General features: G+C 35.7%; 1 long non-coding RNA gene across 1 annotated transcript; it reads right to left on the bottom strand.

Annotated features, from left to right (window-relative positions):
* Positions 1 to 4,234: 4,234 nt before the first annotated feature.
* LOC141485204 (uncharacterized) lies at positions 4,235 to 7,576 on the bottom strand. Its single transcript, XR_012467091.1, has 2 exons — positions 7,367 to 7,576; positions 4,235 to 4,948 (listed from the first exon to the last, which is right to left on the bottom strand). It is a non-coding gene; the product is annotated as an uncharacterized lncRNA (long non-coding RNA).
* Between the last annotated feature and the right edge of the window lie 6,683 nt (positions 7,577 to 14,259).

Here is a 14,259-nt window from a genome sequence, read left to right as displayed (position 1 = left end):
ATTTGATTGAGATGGTCAAAATCTCGTAAAACTTCAACTTTTATGCATTCCTAGACGAAAAATTCGAAGAAGTGGGGTCTGGGTTTCAAGCTGGCCAGTCTATATGTTTTTCTACTTTTGCTGTATTATGTGGAGGGGCATCGTCTTGTTGAACATATTGTGTTTGTTCAACGGTAATTCATCTAAGTAGCCACCAAACGCATTGAATGAAAAAATAGATACATTTCACCATGCAAATGCTCATCCTGAAAGAAAGGACCCAAAAGTCCTTTCCCAAACTTCTCCACCAAACATTCATTTCTGACCTTTCCTTTGGTGAATTTCGAATCTTCCATCCATATTATTTTTTCCAAATATGTCTACGTCCCAACCACTTCGTAATTCTCTTCATGAAGGTGATGAACTCTATGTATCCTATAGCATTCGTATTTGAATTTTTTAAAAATTTTTCTTGGGAATTTTAGGGAATCCCTAAAAACAATCTTGATTGTTGTTCTAACCCTGATCAATTCCAAATTGGATGAAGCGTTTGTTTCACTTTGTTGATCTTCACGAGGTTAAATTTGCTAACCCAAAACATTCATTCGGTATCTCACACTTCCATCAGTAACAACACCTTTTCTGATTTTATTTCTATCATAGGCACCATTACTTCCAGTAATGGGAATTATGAAAATAAACCGTATGAAAATCACCTACCACAAGTCAAGTTTGTGTGATTAGTGTAATACAAAAATTTCCAACGTTTATCCTACATGGAACGATCAATAAGCAAAATTGGCTGCAACATCTGCACTTGATTAGAAAAGGTCTTACTCTGTATCCTCTGTATCCATTTTCCGAGGAAGGACTACCCGGAGCCACAACTGAAAACCCAGTATCATTCGAAATCACACGCTACTCTTTTCTATTTTGAATTTTCACAGGAGTACCACAGGGGTTTTACAGGTTAATACCCCCAGGAGGGTATATATTAAACCTGTAAAACACCTGTGAAAAACCTGCCAAACTCCTGTGAAAATTCAAAATGGAAAGAAGTAACATGTGATACCATGTTTCCATGTGATTCCGGGTTTTCAATTTTGGCTCCAGTTAATGTTTCTCCAAAAAAATGTGGTCCAATTATTATGCCCAAACGTTCACTTTGACAGGATACTAAGTGTGACCTGTCGTCATCTAGTGCGGATGTTGCAGCCACGATTGCTTGTTGATCGTTTCATACGGAAAGGTTCATACGGTTCATTTTGAAAATTCCCATTCCTGAAAGCAATGGTGCATATGATATGAATAAAATTAGAAAATGTGTTGTTACTGGAAATATGAGGGTTTCTACGTTTCATTACGTGTTCTGTGTATTTGATCCTCACAAAGATCATATACAGGAAGTTTCAGCGAAGTCCCATTTCCCATATTTTCCATCTGTTTGAATATGTTCGATATCCGGTAATCTCCCCAACCTGAGTTGGCCAGATTACCTGTGCCGGCCTACCTACGTTTTTTATAAGGCCTGAATTATCCCATGCTGAGTTTTATCTTAGGGTTGTGCTGTTTATTTATTATTATGGAGTGATACGATGGATATACATGTTGCTGGTAACCTTTGCGCGTCATCCCTCTTATTCATACTACTGGGTCGTTTTTCAATTTCGATAGCCTCTCTGATCGTTCGATCGTTCGAGAGTAAGAGTTTCCATTGCTCAATAATGTTATTGTGTTCTTGTTGCCTACGTTGATTCGCCTGAGTACTGAGTATGAATGAATGAGTACTCGAAGACAACCCTACAAACTGCTTCCCAAATCACATAGAAACAGCATAAAACCCAAGAAACATCGCTCATAACCACCATACTACCATACATCAAAGGAACCATCGAAAAAATCTGCAGATTCCTCCGCCAACATAACTTCGTTCGTACCATAATGAACAATGAGGTCCATGCTCCGTAACCCAAACAATCAGATACCACAGGAGTCCTAAAAAGTGTACGAAATACTGTGACAATACTTACATCGGCCAGACCAACAGGCGAATCAACGTTCACAGGGATGAACATAAATTAGCAGTGGAGGAAAATGTTACCACTCCAACATGAACTGACGACAGAACACAACATCAATTGTCCCACTACACAGTCGATTTTCTGGAAAAGGCACCACCCGCTATTCCCACAGTAGAATCCACAATTTCAGAAATTACATTTCGACAACGTCTAGTCAGGCAAATTTTGAAATAGGGTAAAATCAATAAGGCGTCTAGTTCTGGTGAAGTATCTGTCATCGTACTCAAAAAGTGCGCCAGTGAACTCCCACCAGTACTTTACAGACTTCTAAATCTGTCTTGCAAGGAAGGGGGTTGTAAGGTTGCTCACGTCAGCCTATTTCCGTAAGGCAAGAAAATTCTCCCAAATAACTATATCCCAATGATATCAAAAATCATGGGTAAAGCCGTAAACCACTATATTCTTATATATTTGGGAGGCTATGGCATCTTGAGTTATCATCAATATGGCTTTCGAAAACTGCTGTTGCGCCTCATATTCATAAGGCCCTTGACCGTGTGTGGCATGAGGGTTTGCTGGCCAAACTTGGAAGCTATGGCCTATCGTATCATTTCTGTGTATGTTTCTCCAACTTTATGGAAGAACGTCCCAGAAATTGGCCGTCGATGGATATCTCTATAACTTTCTCTATCAACGCTGGTGTTCCCCAGGGATCCATATTATCTTCAACCCACATCTTTACCAGCAGCAGGAGGTTGCATATCTTAATGAGGACCTAGAGGTGATTCCGGATTGGAGTTTTAGTAACCAGGTTCAACTCTATGCCACGAAAAGTTCTATGCCATGGAAGCAACTTTTGATGTTTCATAAATTTCAGATGAGATTTCAGATCAGAAAAGGGCCATCCGCCTGATTGGAGAACTAACATCACTTGAAACCTTGATTGTCTGAAATATCGAAAAAAGGTTGGAGACGTATCGTTCTTTCATAGATACTTTTAACGGGAGTTGTTCAAGTGACTGGACACATTCGATTCCACCAAGAGTGGTACATATTAGAAATATGCGACGGACTGTGACTGCTTATCGTTTTGAGGGTCAACTCAGTATACCTCGTACTTAACTGTTTGGGAACTCTTTCATTTGGATAACTACGTTTATGTGGAATGAACTTTCTGAGAACTTCCATCAAGATGAATCTAATCTCCAGCGGTTCAAATCCACTGATCTTAGAGCGACTCAAAGATTTTTCTGCAGGGCTTTAAAAAAAATCAATTCTAACTAGTCATAATCTCTATCTGCAGTTGATTCAGTCGGATATTAACCACGCCAGCTGTAGCCAAAGTCCTACGTCTGCTAGCCAAAGTCTTTCATCTGCAGACGAAGTCCCCCATCTGAAGACAAAGTCCTCTGTCTACACGTAGTGCAGTATTTGCTTGTGAAGTTGTTTTCGGACTTCGTCTGCAGGTGGCGCAAGGGTACATTCTGCTGAATCAACTGCAAATAGACGCTATTTTGAATTAATTTTGCTTGTTCGTGATACTCAGGCATTTCACTTCCCGGTACTGACGAGGGGGCAAGTACTTCGAAACTGTTTTATCTATCGTTGGTGTCCCGACCAAGTGAAATTTCATATACAGTAAGTTACTTTCACACTTGATGGTTTCATTTCAGCTTCGAGTGCGGCATTAGCTGGGTTAGTTGATGTTTTTTCGTGGGATATCTGCAACATATATCTAGAAAGTCGTAGGTTAACATATGAGGCAAGGTTATGGTGTTTTCACCTGAAATGAAGCATGTCATGTGCAACTATTCGTAAGATATTTATTTATCATTCTGACGCCTGCCCTGGAGTATGTGTTTGTGGAGATTGAACTGCAGATAGAGCTTATGACTAGTTGGAATTAATTTCGTTTGCTCGGGACTGTTCACTTCGTCCGAAATGACATTCCCGGCACTGACAAGGAGCAATTAGCTCAAAACTGGTCCATCAGTGGTCGTCCCGACCAAATGAAATCAATTTCTGGTTTTCATATATGAGAAGTTACTTGCGACGAATCTCTCAAATGGAAGACATTGCACATGTTACGGTCTTATTTCAACTTTCTCAACTTTCTGCGCGGCATTAACAGGGTTAGTTGTTATTCTTTCATCAGGTTGACGTCTTCACATTGAAGAAGATAACATCTGTTGTTGGGAAAGTGTATAGACTGACGGAAAAAAAATGAGCTGAAGTTCATTGAAGGAGTATTGTATTACAATATCAACAGAATGATTTCATTTCAAATCTAGTAAAATAGTATTAGATTATATCATTATCTTGAAATCTCATTTTTAAGTTTCTTTCGCTGTTTAGATTTTTGAAGGTTAATCTATATATCTGTCAATACATCTCTTGAATTCATGAGCAACTGAGTCTAAATCAACATCAAGCATTGAAAGGGTGGCTTGAACACATTGAAAACAATTGTCTCTAGCATTTAATAATACTAAAGATACCTTCGCATGGAAGGAAGATATACTTTCAATCAAAAAATCAATTTCTTCATCAGAACAGTTATCGATAGGAAGGTTGTGGTTTAAACCACACAAACGTTTCAAATCTGCTAAATTTTTTTGTAATTCTATCGGTTCATTTCGAAACCGACATTTTTCAAGTTCATCAATTCTGTTATAAGTCATATCCAAATTTTGTATCCAACATTTGTCAATATCAACTCCACGATCTGATAATTCAATTCTTGATTCTTCAATGAACAGTTTTAATTGTTGGAAAGATTCGTTAATGGATTCTTTTGCTGTCGAAACGATATGTTCTAAGTTCTCTTCGTACTGAGCGATTTTCTCAGTATCGGAATTGATGATTTCAACCATTTTCTTCAATGAACCATTTTTTTTATGAACTTGTTTACATCCATTTCCAAGAAGAACTGTAGTTATAAAATGCACCTGGAAAAAATTTATAAATGTATTTTTCTGAATGAGGTTTCAATTTTTCTTTTCAAATAGACAATGAATCAACCACTGAGAGTGAAATAAAATATTATCCGAAGCTATATTGCAATCATTCAATTATTTGATGGATTATAGTTCTGAAATTTTGATACCAAAGATGTAAGTAAGTATTTGGTTCTAGAGAAATGAATTGAAATCTTCATTTCAATAACAGGACAGGACAGAGATATCAACCTGCCTAGGGACCTATGCAACTGTATTTCAAGCGGAAATCTATGCTATTGAATTGTGTGTGGAGAGATGGTACAATCCAAACTCACACAAGTCAATAAACTTTTATCGGACAGTCAAGCGGCGTTGGAAGCTCCTACCGAGCAACTTAAGGGTAGTAAATTGACAGTACGACTCTCCTCAATAGAAAGACTTAACAAATTGTCTTTGGTCTGAATTCCTGGCCACACTAGCCTGGAAGGCAATGAGGATACTAACTCCCTTGCAAAGAAGGCTGCCACAAGTAGCCTCATCGGACCAGAACCTGTCATTGGCATTGCTTTGGGTTTGGCCAAACAAACATTGAACACCTGGGTGGCAAGAAAATTAATAAACTTCTGGCAAACTCTTTCAGGATCGACTCACCCCAAGGCGTTCATTCACCCTTCGTAGCTTGAAACCAAACAGTTGTTGGACTACAATAGGGATGAACTATGATGTCTATCAAGTCTCCTTACAGGTCACTGTCGCCTGAATCATCATATGCAGAGACTCGGACTGCCGGAAGACTGTGTGTGTCACTTCTCTTTGAAAAATGATGAAACAGCAGAGCATATTCATTGTACCTGCCCCGCTACGTACCGAATCAGGTTTTCAGAGTTTGGTAGAACCACACTTCTACCATCTGACCTGAAAAATCACTCACCATATAAACTAATCGGCTTCGTCAAGAAGCTGGGTTTATTTGGTCGAGTTTGAATAGGTGTGAGCCACAATAAACCCCTGCGGGTTGCGGTGGAAGGTCGAATAGGCCCAATCACTTTTGACTTAACCTAACCTAACTACTAAATTGAAAGGGTATATTTTTAGGAAATATTAATTTTTGTGAAAGAACGGTTTTGGCTTTCTCTCCCACAAATACTACTATGATTTTTTCGGAACTAATATTTGATTTCAAAATACCCATTGTTTTGTTTCAGACTTCTATAGTTGAGCTCATAAACTTTCTCCCAGTATGATCTCGAGATCAGAAAACAGAAGAATGATAATAATTATAATAATGCCGTGAATCGATCATTATAGACAAACATACAGCTCAGTGTATTTTTGTCTATGTGGAATTCAGCATAACTTCTCCTTTCATTCGATGTGCCATCACGACCCGATTTTCACCAACGTGAATTGTCTGCTACATAATCTGCGGCAACCTCATGACATCTAAATCATCGTTATCTAAGGAAATTTTCAATTCAATATTTTGCCTGTTCATCACAGCAAATCGCCTCGGCTTCACAAGAGTAGTAGGACATGAATGCATGCATGTTTCTTTCATAGTTTTATATCAGCTTGTAACTAACAAAAATGTATCTTATTGCAATTCACTCGAAGGAAAGTATATTTACAACTATCAATTGAATTTTTGAATTGATTCAACGCGAAAGCAACTTTTCTTCATCACGCGTGTCCCATTGTTGCATGACGTTTCTTGAATTTATTTTGTCCGGCAATAGAAGAAAACATCGAATCATCAATTCTGGGATTAATATTCATATGTCTGAATAGTTTTCCAATAACCACATTATGAGTGACTGTTTTGTAAAATGAGTTTAATGAGCTCTCGTTATAAGAGATACATATATGCCCTCGCAGATTCTTCTATAGACCTATGAAAAAAAAACAATTTGTAAAATATTTTGTCATATTTCGAAGGGAATACACAACTTTTACAATGGAAGCTTTTCGGCTTCTTACGGTTACCACCCGCTCCCCGATTTCCGCACTGATAAGATCTTCATATTTCAACTAATTTCCACAAATTGTCAATGGAATATACACATAAATATTTCGGTTATATCACAGTGTACATTGGTCAAAACCGAATGAAACAATTTGTTCGTTAGTTTTTGAGTTATTGTGTTCAAAAAGACAGACGCGGCGAGGCGGGGGACTGATTATGAAAGTTATTACTATCTTCTAGCAGATAATCATCAAAAGAAAGAGAAGAAGTCTATAGAAGTAGTAGTGTATATCATTGGGACCCACACATGTCAACGTAGTGGATGAAAATCGATGGTATAAACAATTTCACAAATCATATTTTTGGGAAACTTGTATCTATGGCTTATGTTCATTTCAATGATTGTATCAAAAATTCGGAAAGAATATAAATCCAAACTGTGAAGTAAGAATAATTATAATTACCTGGTATATCAAACAAGATATTAAAAGAATATTTTTCATTTTCTTTGTGATGATCCACACAATTCAACAATTGTTCACTGACTACTCGAATGATTAGAATAATTAATTCAGCAAACTGAATACGTTATCTTTATTATTTATTTTATTTATCATTGAGGTACGAACAATATATGACTTGAAACACTATCACAATGTAACATGTTCTAATGATTGCGAACGTCTCGCCCTGAATTTAAATTGTGTTGCTACATGGTCTCGGAAGAATAATCTATCCCTCAACATATCATCAAGTTCTGGAGCATCCTGACACACTCACTGATCTAGGTGTTACTTTTGATTCATTCCTCTCTTTCAATAAACATATAGACACTACTTTGACAGTTGCCTATCGCATGTATAAATTCTTAGTTATAGAAATACAAAAGACGTCGAAAAAGCTTCAACATTGAAATTACTTTATTTTACTTTTGTTCGATCTAGGCTGGAATATGCATCTGTGGTGTGGAGTCCCTACTATCAGGTTCATACAAATCAACTAGAAGCCTGAAGGAGGTGCTTCCTAAAATATATTTTTTTTGAATTTGAAGGCACGTATCCTACTGTAGGAATACCCCATAATGAATTGCTTGAAACTCACAATTTTTGTAGCATCGAGGTAAGGCGTAAGTAATAATAATAATAATAGTTTTATTTTCCACCACATATAACAATTAAAAACATGTCTTTTAATGAAGATATGATTAACAAAAACAAAAAAGAAAAATTTTTCAATATATTATATAATGAGGTATGAGAACAGCAGTGAGAAGAGGGCACACTGATTCAGATAGCAGCAGAGACGGCTTCTGTTCTTCCATCACGGCCTGAAGAGATAAAGAGAATTTTACAGCGTAAAGTAGAAGGAAAAAAAGAGAAGGAAGAAAGGAAGAGGAAAGAGAGATAGCATTATTTGTAATATAGTCAAGACTTCACTGGGCATCAAATAAATATTATATAAATATTAAAACGTAATGCTGTTGGCGATAATTCTAAAAATGTTCTGTTCAGTTTGAAAATATTATTGATACAAATTGCGACATTCTAAGAGAAAGAACGTCTGTATATTTCTTTTGTAAGTCTAGGAATAGTGAGTAGTGTTTGACGGCGAATGTTCAGATCATGAACTTCTGTCCTGTACTTCAATTGTTTATGAAGATAGGGTGGTGTGCTCGATTTGAATATGCTGTGAAACATACACGCCATATGATGACGTCGCGTCGCCTGTTGTACATATTGAGCCACTTCAATTGTTTAAGTTTTTCCGATATAGATATTCGACTGAATTTAAGTATACCATATACAGCGTGACTCACGATCGATGGTAGGTTAGACGTTTCTGGAAAACGCAAAGCATGATTTGTCTGAAAATTTCACCTCTCACATTTCCTTACCTGTTCTATCGATCAAAAATATTTTCAGCATTGCGGCGTTGCCACTTCCATCAAAAAGTCCTAGAAACTTTATTTTTTTGAATGGAACACCCCGTATATCAATACATTTTTGGAATCGCTCTGGTATTATAATACTTTTTTGTTGAAAATGTCCTATACCTATATCTATCTGTTTTCGAGATGAAAAATAAATTGTGCTGAATATGGTCCAAAACATAGCCTTAATTGAAATTAGGTACATCAGTACTCTCAATTCATGAAAAGTTGATATTTTGATGATAGTTTGAACAAACTCGAAATATATAAATAACACCAAAAAATCGACTCCATATCATACAGGGCGTGCTAAAATTACTATTATTTCCATTGTGCATAAAAGTAGCCAAAAGTTCATTTTTTCATAAGAAACACCCTGTATATTACTCGGTTAATTTAAAGATGGTGAAAAATACTTCAAGATGATATATCATGTCTCTATACCTAAATCGTCAAGTTTTCTCAATAAAGTCGCTTCTTCTAGAAACATTTTTTTTGAATCTGGATTTAGGTAGCAGTGGAATTATCGAGCGTATAGCAGTGAGGTTACTTTTATAAGTAATTTACGAGTCCTAGCAACCTTTTTTTTTGGAACACTCCGTATATCAATACATTTTTGGAATCGCTCTGATATTTCAATACTTTTTTGTTAATAATGTCCTATACCTATCTCTATCGGTTTCGAGATAAAAAATAAATTGTGCTAAATATGGTCCAAAACATAGCCTTAATTGATATTAAGTACATTAGTACTCTCAATTCATGAAAAGTTGATAGTTTGATGATAGTTTGGACAAACTCGAAAATTATAAATAACACCAATAAATCGACTCCATATCATACAGGGCGTGCTTGAATTACTACTATTTCCATTGTGCATAAAAGTAGTCAAAAGTTCATTTTTTCAAATGAAACCCCCTGTATATCACTCGGTAAATTGAAAGATAGTGAAAAATGCTTCAAGATGATATATCATGTCCCTATACCTAAATCTCAATAAAGTCGCTTCTTCTAGAAACATTTTTTTTTCAGAATTTGGATTTAGGTAGCAGTGGAATCATCAAGCTTATTGCAGTGTAAATTACTTTTATAAGTAATTTACAAAGAGTTATCGACGGTGTTTCGAATCATCTTCCAAAATGAATGCAAATATCGATTATTCAAACGAAGTTATGATGAAATTATTTTTTATACACATGAAGAAAGTGATCAAATCATTGTCAGAACGTGTAAAATATTCAACCAAATGTATCCCGAATTAACACCAATGAACGAGAGGAAGTTTATAAGGTTACAAAATAGTTTCCTTAACTATGGCTCAAAGTTTCCAGGGAACAACTGTATCAAAAATCAGTCACTTCTAGGTAAAAAGTAAGATTTTGTGGGCTAAAACATGTGAAAGTACAGACAATAACAGAATAGGATGATTCAAAATAACAAAATTGTAAACAAAATATCACATTTTCACAATAAATGCTGAAAATGTTGTCCATTACATCCTAAACACTTTGAAATGTTTTTTTGTACGCGACTTGTGGTTGCTTTTTCAATTTCCTGGGGATCCAGATCTTCAATACTCCGCACTATTTGCCGTCGCAATTCTTCTTTGGTAGGCACTGGAGTACTGTATACCCTTTCTTTTAAAACACTCCATAAAAAAAGTCGAATGGCGTGAGATCGGGTGATCTTGGTTGCCAATCCCACGGACCTAAACGCCTAAACCAACGATCGTCGAAGAGTTCGTCAAGTTTCCTGGAAACTTCCTGGAAGGAATGAGCTGGCGCTTCATTCAGTTGAAACCACGAATTCCTATATTCTTCAAAAGGCAAATTTTCAAGAAAATCGGTTACAGTCGTCCTTGATATTTGGAGATATCTCTCTGCATTAAGTGTGTCTTCATAAATAAAAAAGCTAATTTTATTGTTCTTCAGAATACAGAAAACATTCAGGTCAAATTTTTCTTGAAAACCCATTTCTTTTGTAACATGAGGATTATGATCAGCCCAAAAATGTTTATTCCTCCTATTGAAAATACCATCCCTCGTAAATTTTGATTCGTCGCTCCAAATTATTTTTGACAAAAATTCCCGATCTTCCTGTGTATGAATCAAAAGGGATTCACAAAAATGAATTCTACGTTCGAAGTCTTCTGCTTTTAGAGCTCGAACTTTAGTGAATTTATATGGATGCATTCCGTGATTTTTCAAAATTCGTTGTACTGAAGCATGTGATACACCTAAATCTTTTTCTGCACTGCGAATGGAAGCTTCTGGATATGCATAGAAACATGCCAAAACGTTAACAGTTTTGTCGTCATTTGAAGTAACAGGTTTTGGTAATGTTGAAGGCGCTTTTAACATGGAGCCATAGTTAAGGAAATAATTTTGTAATTTTACAAACTTCCTCTCGTTCATTGGTGTTAATTCAGGATACATGTGGTTGAATTTTCTACAAGTTCTGGCAATGATTTGATCACACTGTCCGTGTATAATAAATATTTTCATAAGAACTTTGTTTGAATAATCAATATTTGCATTCATTTTTGGCCATTTTCTGAAACACCGTCAATAACCATTTATCAATTACTTATAAAAGTCACCAATCTGTCATAAGCTTGATATTTCTACGGCTACCTAGAAATCAAATTCTTTAAAAATTATTTTTTTGTACAACTGTTATTGAAAATCTCTTCGATAGAAACACTTCAATCAGAACACCTACCAAAAAATCATTTAGAAAAGTTCACACATGCAGTTTGTGCTATTGGTAATATTAAATCCCTGTGAAGTTACTGACGATGACGAAGTAGTATTCAGTCCAACTGTAGAAAGTCCTTCATGACTAACCTCCTTGAAATAACGTGAGTTGGCGTATGTAGTTGTAATATATGCCTTGTAATCCAGAGATTGTGGGTTCAAATCCCATGGACCCTATAATTTTTTTTATTATCAGCAGTAACGTTATACAAAAAAAATTTGTATGATACATTCGTTAAAAGTGATTTCATTTTGCTCGTGAGTTTGCTCCACTTGCTGACGCTCGTTTTGCAATAATCCTCACTCACAAAATAAAATGCCACTTTCAACACTTATAGGTACAACGTGAATAACTATTTTTCCACAAAAACGGGTTCATTAAGAAAACTTGACGATTTAGGTATAGGGACATGTATATCATCTTGAAGCATTTTTCTCCATCTTTCAATTTATCGAGTAATATACGGGGGGTTTCATTTGAAAAAATGAACTTTCGACTACTTTTATGCACAATGGAAATAATAGTAATTTTAGCACGCTCTGTATGATATGGAGTCGATTTCTTGGTGTTATTTGAATATTTCGAGTTTGTCCAAACTATCATCAAAATATCAACTTTTCATGAATTGAGAGCACTAATGTACTTAATTTCAATTAAGGATATGTCTTGGACCATATTTAGCACAATTTATTTTTTATCTCGAAACAGATAGAGATAGGTATAGAACATTATCAACAAAAAAGTATTAAAGTACTAGAGCAATTCCAAAAATGTATTAATATACGGGGTGTTCATTTAAAAAAAATATAATTGCTGGGCCTTTTTGACGGAAGTGGCAACGCTGCAACAGGTAAGGAAATGTGAGAGGTGGAATTTTTAGAAAAATTATGCTTTGCGTTTTCCAGAAACGTCTAACCTACCATCGACCGTGAGTCACGCTGTATAAGTCGAACACATGAATTTTGCATTTTCTGTATTCGTCGGACATCTACTCCATTCAAGCAAGGACTGACCGTATATCACAACGCAGTGGTTGAAGTGTGAGAGTACCAAGGAGTCACAGAACATTTTTTTCACCTCCACTGACAGATACTGTCTTTGCGTATGAATCAGCTTAAGAGATGAATATGCATTCCTCAGTTTATTCGTAATATGTTCTGTGAAACGAATAGATGTATCTGTTATTAGTCCCAAATTTTTATGAGAAAATTTGATAGGTATTTTCGTATCACCTATTTACTACCCTGAGGTACTCCACAACGCAACTTCATGGGAGTGGATTTCTCATCACTAATTTTTACAATTTGTGTTCTATCGTGCAGATACGAAGCCGTCAGAGAGCGTGCTGAATTGCTGAATCTAAAGTAATGTAACATTGATAAAAGAATGTCGTGATCTATTAAATCGAATGCCTTCGTACAGTCAAGTAGAATTAGTATGCTCATTTGATTTTTGTCAGTTGCCTCTAAGATGTCCAAAACATCGGCAAGGGCAGTTGCGCAACTATACCCTTTTCTGAATTCCGATTGTTTGTGTGGTAGGATACTGGTGGTAGATAAAAAGCTACGAATTTGTGTTTCCATTATTCTTTCAATAATTTTCAACCAAGTTGGCTAATCGAACGAATATCACTGTATTCCATTGGTAGACTCGTTTTTGGAATTGGGACGATTTTAGCAAATTTCCATGAGTTGGGAAAATAGTTTTCTGATAGACATTGATTTATTATATGGGTGATGATGGGTATTATAAGAGGGCAGCAGAGTTCAATGATTGTTATATTTATGTCATCATTGCCATATATAGAATTTTCTATTTGATATTATGTCACGTACAGCTTCTTTAGAAACTTGTGGAAAAACAAAATCGCTTTCAATTTCATTTTTGATATTATGGTTATAATAGTAAATCCATTCGTTGTTAATGGGCAGGCAATTTTTTGTAGACTCAATAAAGTATTTATTCAAGTTCTCTGCATTGCTCAAAAAGTCTGGGATATCATAGTTTTTATTGTTTATGACATTCAATTTTTCCAGTTCACGCCATTTTTCTTTGACTGGACATTTAAGGAATTTCGAATTCAAATATGCTTTTTTCTCAGCCTTAATTGCGTTCGTAGTGAAATTTCTCATCTGTTTATAAAAAGACTAATGGTGTGGTAGTTGACTCTTTTTAAATTTATGAAATGCTTCATAGTTTTGCATGGTTTTGATGGTATCAGTGATCCAGGGCGCATATTTATCGTTTCTAATAGTGAAAGTTTTTGTGGGAGCATGATAATTGAAAAGATGAATAATATTCTCATTTAGTATATTCACTTCAGTATCAATGTCATCAGTTTCAAAAACAAGATACCAGGCGAAAGCCTGAAGATCTCTTTGGAAATTTTCTTTATTTATATTTTTCAAATCCCTATACGTGATGTTTTTCTCAATATTACGAAACTGGTTATTCAATTCGAACTCACAGCATACTCTGTTGTGGTCAGATACCTGGCTGGTTTCCACCCAAAAGCGATATTCATCAGAGCTTAAATTTGTAATGATTGAATCGATGAGAGATATAGATGTATTGGCTATTCTAGTAGGGTCGTTGATAACTTTATCAAAGCCGAATGACTCTAGAATAGAGTTAAATTGCTGGGTAACATTGGAAGTTGTGTCTAACATA

Source organism: Leptinotarsa decemlineata, unplaced genomic scaffold, assembly GCF_025532065.1.
Source record: "Leptinotarsa decemlineata unplaced genomic scaffold, Ldec_3_MD MMD2_tig00026314_RagTag_RagTag, whole genome shotgun sequence".
NCBI lineage: Eukaryota > Metazoa > Arthropoda > Insecta > Coleoptera > Chrysomelidae > Leptinotarsa > Leptinotarsa decemlineata.
This window is presented reverse-complemented; position numbering and strand designations above follow the sequence as displayed.